Here is a 13,090-nt window from a genome sequence, read left to right as displayed (position 1 = left end):
TGGAAATGCTCTATTCTTCTCATTTTAAATTTGTAGTTCCTGATCATAAATAAAAATGACTTGATTTGCTACGTGACCATCTCTATCCCCCACATGTGGGCAAGGAGAGCCAGAGTTAGGACACTTTCAGCCATGCTCTTTTATTACCGGCACACAGTAAATTCTGTAGAGTCAATTTTACTCTAAACAGGATCTATTTGGTACCACTCTAAACGGAGTAAGATTTACACTTGGAAGAGAGTTAATAAATAAATAAAAAAGTCACTCATGTCGCTCATCAGCTGGAATCCTCGCCATTGTTTTTGGTCTCCTTTTGGTTATAAGCAAACAGTAGGAGTGGCATAGCTCAGGTGGTAGAGTGGCCATCTTCCAAGCTGAATGTCGTGAGTTTGTTCCTCAACCCTTGTGTCACTTTTTGGTTTTTTAAATAAACTAGTCAAATTTTGTCAAAATCTCTCCTTGCAAAATTTACTTTAATCTTTAATAGGTTTTTTTCATGGGATAGGAAAATTCTCTCATACACACTAAAAGTATTTTGCTCTCTTCCAAGTGTAAATTTTACTCTGTATAGAGTGGGACCAAATAGTATATAATTAATAATATATATAATAATAATTTCAATGAATGATATACGATTAATTTTGGCGCAAGCCTCAAGGGCTGCAAGTCAAGCGACCACGTTCGATTGTCTTGACCACACTGGAGCACTAATGTACTCCCCCGCACTGCAGTTCATTTTCAACAGGAAGGTGCGACGGCATTTAGGGAGGTTACAAGGCAGTCGTGTGTTTTATGGGCTCCCGCGTCGTTGCTAATGCGCTGCGCTAACCCAGGACGCAGTAAAGGCAGATGAGCGGTATCGAAAATGGATCGAAAATGGATGGATGGATAGACATCGGAGTGTTTTTTTTGTTTGTTTTTTAAATGACATTGCTGAGCTCATCTTCTGATTGGGATCTAGTGTGTGTGTGTGCGTGTGTTTTTGCACCTGACCTTCCACATCTGCTGTCGCCTCCCATTTGCTTCCATGTTAGCATTCCTCGTAAACGCTTGTCAGAGTGACACAGCATGTTTTGGATTTTTCTTTCTTCTTGATGAGTGGCTAATGATTACAAAGGCAGTACAAAGGCGTGTGCGTTTTATCCGGGTCCCAGGTTCAACCCCATGTAGGGCAATTTAAAGTGACACGCCTAGCAATTGTGTGCAATTAGCCTTGAAGTCGACTCGCGATGGAGACCGCAGCCAGGCTGGATGGTAACAATCCGGATGCACGGCAAATTACGATTTTATTAGCTATATATATTTTTCCCCCTTTTTCCATTTTCTATGGCTTAATGGCCTGAAATAATAAATAGTGATAGACCCATATGTTTTTCTTCAAGGCAAATACCAATCCCGATTATTAGTAGTCAAGGAGACTGATCATCGATATTTCAAGCCGATATTCATTAGCAGTAAAAGAGAAAATATTAGCGTTAACATTTTTAAAAATGACCTTTTCCTTAAATTTTTTAAACATATAAATAATTGACAGCTTTAAAAAAAAATCAAATAAAAAAAAACTAGCAAAATTGCAGGGAGCTTCCAGGGTCATTAGCAAAAACTAAGCAAGTTAATAGTTCCCTAAAGTTTTCTACTGTAAATAAAGTTGCTTAATTAAAACGTTTTTGCTTTATTTTTAAAAATAAAAAGTGTAGGGCGTTCCCATCATTTTTTATAAAGTGACACTGAAATTTAAATAAATCCATAAATGAAAAGTTCCTTCTAATTTAGGGTTTTTGTCAGGGTTCGTAAAAGGTTTCAAAAGATCTTCGCAGATAGTTAAAAAATTGTCCGAAAATGTTCGAAATGTCTGCGACACTTAAAACTGTCAGTTAACATCTTACAAATCCTAATAAAAAACTTTATCTTCCTTCGAATTCGTAAAAAGGCCGATGCTAATATTTGGCATTTTATCAAATAATAATAATAATAATAATCAGCCCGGCCGATAATCGGTCTATCCCTAACAATAAAGCAAACTGTGTCTAACCAGACCGTGCTTGATCGACCGTTTTAATAAATACAACTTGAAGAATTTCACTGGACATGGCATCCTTCGATTTTTCTGTACGCGGCCCAGCAAAGCAAGAGTTTGCCGTACTTGTTTTGAGAGGGCGACAGATAAGACGCGAGACAGCCGGGGTGATCTTGACACGTCCCGTCCATGACTCACCGGCGAGGAAGTGGGAGGCCGACCGTGTCTGCGCGCCAGTCGGCTTGATAAGCCCGACAGATAAACAGTCTAAGCTTAGGAGGCGCGGAGGAGGCAAAAAGAGACGAGGAAGGCCGCGCCGGCTGTGGGGTCCTATCTCCTCGTTCACACCAGGAGGGGGCCTGGCGAGAAGACCGGAGAGGAGAGACTGGAGTCTGACAGATAAGGCTCGGAGATAAGATACGCCACCGTCGCTTATCTTCTCACGGACGCCGAACCGAGGGAGCGTTTCTTCTTTCTTTGGTTGTCACATCAACGCACTGAAGGTTTTCTCAGTAGATGACACAGACCAGTGGCAGGCCATGGATTTGGTACATTTGCTCTCACCAAACAAGAGGATGGAAAACATTTGATGTTGTTGTTACATTTTTGCTCGCTCGACCTATGAGGCAAATCTTAAATCTGATTGGTTTAAAAAAACTGTCCTTTTATACTGTAGTCACATTGGCCAACACTGCTGATTCTGAAGGCCCCAAACCGTTTGTGTCTAAACTATGGTCCAGGGGCCATTTGTGGCATTTAAATAATATTTCCCAAAAACGTATTTATACGTTTTTTTGTTTTTTTAAATGCTAGAGCTTTAATGCAGCCTCTGACCTGAACAGGTCGTTTAAAGCAATGGTAGTTATTACAAGAAACGGCCAGCAGGTGGCAGCAGAGTGTAAGAGATCAGCCGGGGCCATGTTGCAACAAGCTCTTTTACCCAGTGTTTTCAACAGGTTTGTGAATAATGATGAAGCTTAGCTTTATCGTAATGATTTTTTCAGCAAAACTGAAACAGATAAAAATATAGAAGAGACTCTAATCTTTCTTTTGGTGGGTTCCATGTTTTTATAGCAATAGAACACAATATTCTGTGGGCCTTGCAAAATCAGTCAAAATCCAGTAAAACAGCCAGGAGCGAAGGGGGTTGCTTCAGTGAAAATGGATAGTATTGAATGAGTTAAGCGTCCCGCAGCATATACTAAAAAGGAAAACATCTGCTACTAGTAAAAACAATTTTATATACAGTAGAACCTTTCTAAATATGCAAATTAACTATTTATCTTCATCGAAACTTGAATGCATAGCGATACTTTAAAAAAAAAAAAAAGACAAAAGGTGCTCTGTGTCAAGGTCCAAATTGTGAAAATATCACATGAACGATTGCTTTAAACTAAGTAACTGCTTTAAAAAATAAAAAAATAAAATAAGAAGTCATCTGACGACATTGCTCCTGTTTTTGTGAATGTAGAAATTGGATTCGGCTGCTGTTCAGTGCAGGAGCTGATGTATTCTGGTTGGTTAGGGTCGCGACCACCCCAAAATATTCTCAAATCCTTTCCTTTGTAGAAAGATATTCAGGGAGCAGTTTTTCCAAAACAATAGTGGAGTATATAAATATTACGCAATTGCTTGTTTGTCAGATTTTGCCGTGCTTGAAAAATGGATGTATTTTATTTATTTATTTATTTATTTATTTATTTATTTATTTTTGGCCCTTGCATCCTTTTGATTTTTGCATCGTGGCCTTCGGAGGAAAAAGGGTTTGGACAGCCCTGCCCTGAACAGACTACATTGGCTATACAAATAGCGTATTACTATAATTACATCTTTACTACCGTTTTTACGAATGCTGCAGCATTTATAACTCACTGTAAATATAATCTTGTAGCGTTCAACGGAGGCGGACGTTTCACATTCGCCGCGAGAAGAGAGTGACGAGTGAACTCAATGGCAGGTTGGGATGCAATTTCGGAGACAATTGGCATATTAGATTCCAGCGTGGAGAAGTTGACAGCTTATCTTGAAGTATTGTGATCATTTGGCCAGCTGGAGGCCGACTGAATTGTTGTCGGCCGAGGGTCGTCTCTATGGCAACGAGACGATATGCTGGCGTGCCCGCTGGGACAAAGGGCCGCACAGACTCACACAATTGCAACGCACAACCATATCTATCAACGTCTTTGCTGGCTTTCCCAGTGATGCCCCTGTTGGGTGCGAAGCCTGCCCTCTGCAGGTTGGACTGACATTTTTTTTTGTAAGTTTTCATACTCTTGTTAACATAAATGTGAAAAAAGTTAAAATATAAATATATGGCTGCATCTTTTAGTCATTGATACAGTAATTTCATAATAATTCATAAAATGTAGTTAAAATTAAAAAGAAGTACTGCACTGTAAAAAAAAAATAATAATAAATGTGTCATATTGATTTGTGTTGAGGTCATTTTTCTGCCACTAGATGGCATAATTGCATTTGTAACATGTTGGTGACAGCTCAGTTAATATTAACAGCTAATGTTTAACATAAAGTGACTTGTGAAATTCTGCACATTATTATTATTACATTTACTGCTGCTAAATTTGGACGTGAACGTGTCTGCTGCGTTGCGACTAGAATTCCCCCCGGTACAGACTTTGCAAGTAAGGGGCGGTCATTAATCGCGCGTTAAAAAAAAAATTTGTGGCGCTAAAGGAACATTAAATTAACTCAATACTAATTTTGACACGCCTAATTTAAAATGATCCCTAATTTTCAGTTACAGGGAGTTGCCATCTTTTCTCGTGCAAATATGTCCTGCAGTGATGACAAATGCCGCATTACCGTACGTTAGTGTTGCGTTCGTGATATCGCTCTCTTAAGGGCGCGAACTTGGAAACCAAGGACCTCCCTTTAATTGTCAAGCATGTATAATTTAATTACTCATATTAAGCTAACTTTAATGAACAACTCTGGCGTAAAATGAGCACCCGCCGTCCATTCGGGACTAAAACGCAATTAGGCCCCAGCGAGAATTGAACTCGCGACCCCTGGTTTACAAGACCAGTGCTCTAACCACTGAGCTATGAGGCCTCGACGCTGAGTCATGCTGCCAAGAGCTTAAATCAAATATCATTACCTCACCTTGCGTAAGCTGAACCGGAGTGTTACCACTTGGTAGAAAAAAGATCATTAAAGTATGCGGCCTGGGGTCAGAGGTGAACACGGACGGTCCTTGTAGGGGGTCCGAGAGGTCACTCCCACCAGTCAGCTAAGGAGGGGTCATCTCAGCAGGCCCTGTGTTTGTGTGTGTGCGTGTATGTGTGTGTGTAGGAGTTCCTCGGCTTGCCTCACTCCGCACCTTGACATTGGCAACCAGACCTCTCAGCCAAAATCTGCCGCTTCAGCTGCATTAGCCGCCCCCCCCCCCCTCCCACACCAACCCACCCCCACCCTCTCCGATAAAGTTTTCAGAAAGGCGGGGGCGCGCTGATTGTTGACTCGCACGTCTGTGGGAATGCAGATGCCCCATGCGTGCGCCGGCGACCCCGCCCACCGGGGGGGAAGGGGGAGGGGGGGGGGCTGGGCGGCCAACCAGCTGGGGCCGTCTGACGTCTGTCACACACCGGCCTGTCGTTGGCATGACAACGCGGCAGATGGCAGCCAAAAAAACGCCTCTTAAGCATCACGCGAGCGTGGCTTGAGCGCACCGTAATTAAGAGCGGCTGCGTCTTTTTATCGTCGCGTAGTCAATTTTGCTTTGGGTTTCCTGCCGGAGATGAAATGAGCAATACTGGACTTAATTAATTAGCCTTTACCACCTGTGTGCTTCTTCGTGATGTGCTATGTGTTTGTTTTGTTGTCATCTAAAGCTTGACAAGAATGCTCCTTTTGATTGGTTATTCCTTTAAATTGTTTATTATTGTGGTTCGCACAACAGCTGTGCGCCATACCGAGAGCTGTTTCGTATTTAGCGACATATGCGTGTTCAAATAATCAACAATTAATTAGCACTGTTATCGTTTCATGGGTAACATTTTTGTGCTGGAGCTTATTAAATTGTGCAGGTGTACCTAATGGTTTGGCCGGTGGTTGTAAATAAAACACACACACAAAAAAAAATGTTAGCCCGCCATTTTGTGCTTACGGGTATAAGTGATCTGCTCAGTGTTGAATTATTTTCCCTTTTTTATATTAAGGAAAAAATAGTTAAGTCACTTTTTTTTTCTTCTTCATTTTTTTATTATTTTTTTATTTTTTATGTACATTTGAGCTACAAGTTGTGGATTCAGACATTGTAGACTTTACTCAAAACATCACTTTGCACGTTTATGTTAGAAATATTAACTTAACAAATAAAAACAGTCTAATGAGTGAATAAAATGGAAAATCAAGTACATTTGTATGGGACATTTTTTCTGCAGTTTGTGCTTTACAAATGGATGACAAATGTATAAACACCAATAATGCATGTACCAAAATCGATATTGCACATATTGAACATTGCAATAATAGCACAAGGCAAGCAGACACTCTACAATCCCATAAATAACACGCACTTGTGTATATTACACCGTCCAAAATCACCCTTAAAAGCATTTTTTTTTCACTATATTTGCGTATACGGTCCCCCGATTTGCTGGTATCCTTTATTTTAGAGTGAATAATATGAATGAATTAAGATTCAAAACATGCCAAGACAATAAATGCAAATCAAACTCTTGATCCGTATTCCCTTTTGGCAATTTTAATAAGCTTCTTTTTTTTTTTATTACAAATGTTTGAGAACCAAACATTCAGCCTCCTTCCTGTACAGGTGCTCGTCAAAAAATGAGAATATCCTCAAAAAGTTGAATAATTTCCATAATTCCGTTCAAGTCAAACTTTCATCGATGATAGATTCAGGGCCCACAATTTAAGTGATTTCAAGTATTTATTTGGACTCTTTTGGGAACGATACAGTGCTTTTTAATGATCATTTTACTACATTTTAACACAAGAGACTGGCCCACAATTTAGGACCAGTCCATTAATCCATTTTGCTGCCATTGGGCCTAAATCAAAATGGTAGGGCCGATTTTTTGTGTGCCAATCCAGCCCTAGATAGTAAACCGCCTGGTTCAGATGAACAACAAATCTCTGAATTAGTGCGATAGTGACTTGATAGCCAATGGAGGTGTTTGCGCTATCTCTTACCATCTCGTCGGCGTGCACAACAAGGCGCCCAGCCGCATTCCTGCTCGGATTGTAAATATGACGCACGTACGGCGGGCGTAGTCGTGCCGTCGCATATTTTTGTTTTGTTTGGGATTCTTGAGAGCGGCCCACATACCTTGGCGTTTTTCTATTTTGGGCTTGTGACTTTGGCACTGATCTTTATGTTAATAGTTTTAGTGGGGGGAAAATGCTTTTAGTATTTATTCAAATTGAGCAAAAATGACATTTTGAACTACACTCTAAAAAGAGAATTGTTCAACCAAGTTAAGATTAAACAGAAAATTGTTGACCTATTTAATAAAATGGCTTCAAACGGTAACACACAATTGAATTAGGTTGATCTAAAGTGAATATATAAAATTTAATGAACTCATAATTAATTGAATTTAATATATTCACTCTGGATTAATATAAATTAATGAAATTATTGAAATTTAAGTTAATTCAAATTTAAGCAACTCCATTAATTTAAATTTGAATAATTTAATACATTTAAATTAATCCAGAGGGAATATATTAAATCTAATAAATTTTAATTATTCAAATTTAAATTAATTCAAATTTAAGCACTTCATTAACTGAAATTTGAATAATTTAATTAATTTAAATTAATCCAGAGGGAATATGTTAAATCTAATAAATTTTAATTATTCAAATTTAAGTTAATTCAAATTTAAGCACTTCATTAACTGAAATTTGAATAATTTAATTAATTTAAATTAATCCAGAGGGAATATATTAAATTTAATAAATGTAAATTATTCAAATTTAAGTTAATTCAAATTTAAGCACTTCATTAACTTAAATTTGAATAATTTAATTAATTTAAATTAATCCAGAGGGAATATATTAAATTTAATAAATGATGAGTTCATTAAACTTCATATGTTCACTTTGGATTAACTTAATTCCATCGTGTGTTACCACTTGAAGCAATTTTATTAAATTGTTCAACAATTTTCTGTTTAATCTTAACTTGGTTCAACAATTCTCTTTTTAGAGCGAGACACACTATTTGTTTAAAGGGATGCAGCGGCGCTGACCTGGCCCGGGGGCCTTACGTTTGACACCTGAGATTTAGAGTCTTGTTTGTCCTCGCTCGCCATTGAGGCTGATTACACCTCCTATAATAACACCGCAATACAACTCATATAATCAACGTGAAAGAACCGCAACCGCACTTGGCTTGGCGTCTCCCGATCTCTTTTTTTTCATTCGCTTCTGCAAAAATCACACAACAAGTGGGCCAAAAAGCAGTAAATTAGCCAGAAACCCAATATGGACTCCACCCTGAAGATTACACAGTCCACTCGGCCAGCGTGCACTAGAATAACAGCCTGGCGTGCCCTCACTGTCCCTTGCCCGCACTTTTGCGTGTGTGTGTGTGTTTTGTTGCTGTGTGCACATGCCTGAGCGGCTCCAAGTCGTGTGTGCGTACCTGCCCTTTGCATGCATTGTGGCAGACCTCCAGCTTTAACGTGAGCGTGTGCGCGCGCAAGTCCCCGTCAGCTGTTGAGCAAGAATGTAATGTGGTGCAAAGTGTGCCGCGGCTGTTGTCTGACACGTCCACACACACGTCTGCTGTGACGCACCTGTCTGCTTCAGTCACTGGTGTGTGCGTGTGTGCGTGTGTGTGAGTAAACTTCAGTCTTGTGCGTTAGTATTAAATAAAATACACAACTAGCTTAAGGATGAGAAATATTTTAATCAGAAATATATAAAAAAAAATATATATATATATATATATATATATATATATATATATATATATATATTAAGGGTCTGAATTGCCTAGTACCTGGCGATTCAACTCGTATAACGATTCATAGGTCACGATTCGATTCGATTCGATACCGATTAATCTCGATACGAATCTCTAAATTGATTAGTGCGATTTTTATTTTTTTTTACTCAAATTTTGAAAACAATAATCAGTAAACTTGTACAGGTACACTGTAAGATTTGTACGAAAATGTATTTATTTATCTGAAAATTCAGGCTTATAACTGTCTCTTTCATGTTTGAACAGCTTTGAAATAAGAGATTAAGGCTTAATGTTCTATTAATATAACATCCTTCATGTGTGAATCCTAACCCTAAGTAAGACATTTTGTTGAATATTCCCATTAAAAAAATGATGTTTAAAAATCGATTCGGCCGCATATCAAATCGATTCGAGAATTGCGCGCTGTAATATCGCGATATATTGCCAAATTGACTTTTTCCAACACCCCTAATATATATATATATATATATATATATATATACATATATATACATATATATATAGAGTGACGTCACATTTTAGTCCGTCGGTGAAGTCGGGATACCTTTTTTTTTTCGACTTTGCAAGTGGAATTTCGGGGATGACAATGGAAACGCGAACGCAAATGTGAAAATGTGTTGGGGGGGTTTTATGTTTTTTGTGTTTGTTTATTCTTCATATGAATCGCTGTGACAACTGTGTGATCGACACGCTAACGCATTATCAAATGCTATTGCTAAATTACATTGCACTTTTAAAAACACACCGTTAACAAAGCGCTAGATGACATAACATAAAAATATTGCCCTGGTTCTGATGATGTCACGATTACTCAATGGCTCGATTGTGAAACCACACGCACGTGCAGTGCTACATACATCCTTGAACATCACACACAAATCATAAAAAAGTCATGTTGACAGGATACGACAGTCCATATAGTTTACGACAAGCGGCGCGTACGGCAGGAAAAGGCCTGTGTTGATTTGGTTTGGGAGATTACAACTGGGCCCACTTGACCACGCCGCATCCAGCGGGAGGCCCCGGCCAGGCTGCGGCCGCCGAGGCTCGCCTAATAGCTAGGTCTGCCGCTCTCTGGCGTGCCGCTGATGACTCCCAGCCACGTTGGAGGTAATGAAGGTTTGGTGGTCACCTATGAGTGGATATTCACACACACACACGTGTTTGTGTGCATGTTTTCAGCTTTACTCACTTGTGGGGACCTCGCCTGGACACATACATGCATACGTATATTCTAATTAATTTAATTCATGTTTACGCATGTCATGTTTTAAGATTGAAATGTACATTTTAAAGCTGCAGTACCTAACTTAAAAGGGAAGTCAACGCCCCCCCCCCCAAAATTTTTTTTGTTATATATGGCCTCACTAATTTAAATATAACATTTTGATTAATATTACATTTGTGGAATATGAGTTAAGCAGCAAAATCCAGCCGTTTTTATCCATCTCAGGGGGGCGGCCATTTTGCCACTATCTGTCGATGGAAGATGACATCACAGTTGCTCGGGTCTCAGGTAACAACCAATCACAGTTCAGCTTCAGCAAACAGGTGAGCTGTGATTGGTCGTTGCCTGAGCAACTGTGATGTCATCGCCAGTCGACGCTAAGTGGCAAAATGGCGGCCCCCTGAGATGGATAAAAATGGCAGGATTTGGCTTCATAACACATTTTACCTAGCAACAAGTAAATTCCGTAAAATTATTGCAGCACTTTGCTTTATTTTAAATGTATAATTGTCCCAGAGGGAAAGCAATCAAGCTAAATAATTTAAATGTGGTGGAGTTGAGACTTGAGTTAATCTAATTAAATTTTTCATACTTTTGTTATGTTTACATTTTTTAATTACTTCGCATAGTAATATATTTTTTTTGGGGGGGGGGTATATATATATTTTATTTTTCATTTTTATTTTTATTTTTTTGTGTGTGCAGATCTGCTAACTCAAGTCAAAAAGAGGCTGAGTCATGCGTGTGCAGGGATATGCAGTCACGGTGTGCATGCCGTATCACAAGATGTAGTGTGACAAGCTTGGAAGGGGAAACGCTGACACACGAACGCGCGCTCACGCACCCACACACACACGCACACATCAAGCCTCTTACACAATAATAGGGGAACAGAGCATAAGGAGAAGTAAACCTCTTAGCCGCATGTGGACGGAATTAATTCAAGATTATATTTGGCACCAGCGTGGACATTTGAGTGTGCTAAAAATTGCATTGTGTTCAAAGTTTCATTCGCATTGCGTTGTAACGTTCCTCTTTGATGACAGTGGGCCTCTTTACGTACTGGATATCATATTTACCATTTCTCCATATTTTCCCAGTGAAATGTCCCATACCGTCTGGAATGCATGTAATATAATGTAATGGCGTAGTCATGAAAGAAGAGGAAATACAAAAAAGTATTAAAACCCCATGCTTGGAAAAGCACAGGAATTCGGGCATTTTGGTTTGAAGGGCCCGTTTCAGGGCCGTTTCGGTAATTTCCGAGACGAACGAGTCCTTGAGATTTTCATGGCTCGCCACCAAGTCTGAACCACGTCTCTCTGGACAGACAAATCTAAATAGGAATGATTTTTTGGAGTTTTCTTCATGAGGCGTGCTATGGCGCCCGAGTTACATGGCTCACCATTCGACCCGACACTCTCGTACACGCTTCAATGATGTCACGTACTTCTGTTTGGCAAAAAACGCAAACAGTCGCCCATCGCTTCAATTGTAAATACATCTTGACATGACTTTTGAGTTAGCGCGAATGAGGAAACAGGGTCAATTGCTTGAATGAAGATTTTTGAAGCATTTTTCTCGACTACCACAGTTGAATGTGTGAAGTCGAAATGAAGATGTTATGTCGTGTAATCCTGGTCGCAATTTATCATTTCAAAAATAGACATGGTGGAAATTCAGACTTCGCTAATTCATTGACTTTTCTCTTGCTTGGATTAATGGCACCGACATAGTTAGCGTGCTTTTAGCGCTGATGTTAGCTCGCAAGCTAGCTGTTATGTTTTTTTGCTAAATTACTCAAAAAAGAAAGACGCAGAAACCCAAGACAAACCAAGTCTTAGAAGTAGATACTATGCCGATTTTGCAGCTGGGTACGACGTCCACTCAATTTATCCTCCTCACCCAATTGAAATAGAATAGAAAAATAGCAAATCCTTTTGGGGTCTAACTTTCTGCCACCAGGAAGTACAATGTTGTCTATTGTGTAAGAAATGGTCACCAAATTGTACTTCGATATACGAGACAGATAGTCAATTGTAAATAGCAAATTGTTTTTTTTTTAGCTGAAATCATACTATGACATGTGTCTTTGCGTAATATTTTGGTGTCTCATCATAAACAAAAAGCCCAAAACTCATTTCCAGGGCTTCTTCCAAGACGAACCGGTTTTGATGGATTGCTACTAATTAGCAATCAAACTTTTTTACGTCAAGTACCAATACGACCTAAAAAAAAAAAAATACTTAACTCCCCAAGGACATGACCAACATGAACACAAGCATTCACATCGCCATCTAGTGGCGACAGGAAATGACGAATAATGTTCAGGTGCCATGTATCAATCTTGCATTCATGCTTCAAGTGAGTTGATCTGATCATGAGTATTGAATCAAACGGACGATCTGTGAACGCGAGCGGAGTACGACGGCTAATAACACTTTGTTGTTGAGCATCAAACTGCCGCTCAGATCTCCTCGAAATGCGATCCTGTGGCTTAGTGGAAACAAGCTACGCCTTTGCGAAAGACGTTATCTACACCGCTGGCTGCCGCGCTCGTAAAACTTTTACATGCCACATAAAACCCATACATATGATACGCTAGTGGAGTTGGGATTAAAACCTCGTCCAAATCAAATTCTTTCGGTTACGTATTAAACGACGCTGGCGGCACATTCACTTGCAGATTTTTATCTTACAGCACGTCAGCTAATGGCTTTGAACGTTACAGTTGAAAGATAACTAATAAAACGACTCATAACTGCTAATCGTATCTTTAACTGGGAACACAGTAGGCCCTTTTATTGCGCTTTAAAAATTGTAATTCATTGACGAGCACGACTTGAGCCTTAAGAAAACAGGA

At 39.3% G+C, this 13,090-nt stretch overlaps 1 protein-coding gene and 1 non-coding gene across 6 annotated transcripts in view; one reads left to right on the top strand and one right to left on the bottom strand.

The window, feature by feature from the left end:
- Positions 1-13,090, top strand: part of kcnq1.2 (potassium voltage-gated channel, KQT-like subfamily, member 1.2) — a 160,171-nt gene that overhangs the window by 107,394 nt on the left and 39,687 nt on the right. The gene's annotated exons all lie outside the window — the stretch shown is intronic.
- trnat-ugu (transfer RNA threonine (anticodon UGU)) lies at positions 5,017-5,089 on the bottom strand. Its single transcript has one exon. It is a non-coding gene; the product is annotated as a tRNA-Thr (tRNA).

This window comes from Leptonotus elevatus, chromosome 4 (genome assembly GCF_054856555.1).
Source record: "Leptonotus elevatus isolate MCC_2025b chromosome 4, RoL_Lele_1.0, whole genome shotgun sequence".
Taxonomy (NCBI): Eukaryota; Metazoa; Chordata; class Actinopteri; order Syngnathiformes; family Syngnathidae; genus Leptonotus; species Leptonotus elevatus.
Note: the sequence above shows the minus strand (reverse complement) of the source record. Positions and strands in the feature narration are given on the sequence as shown.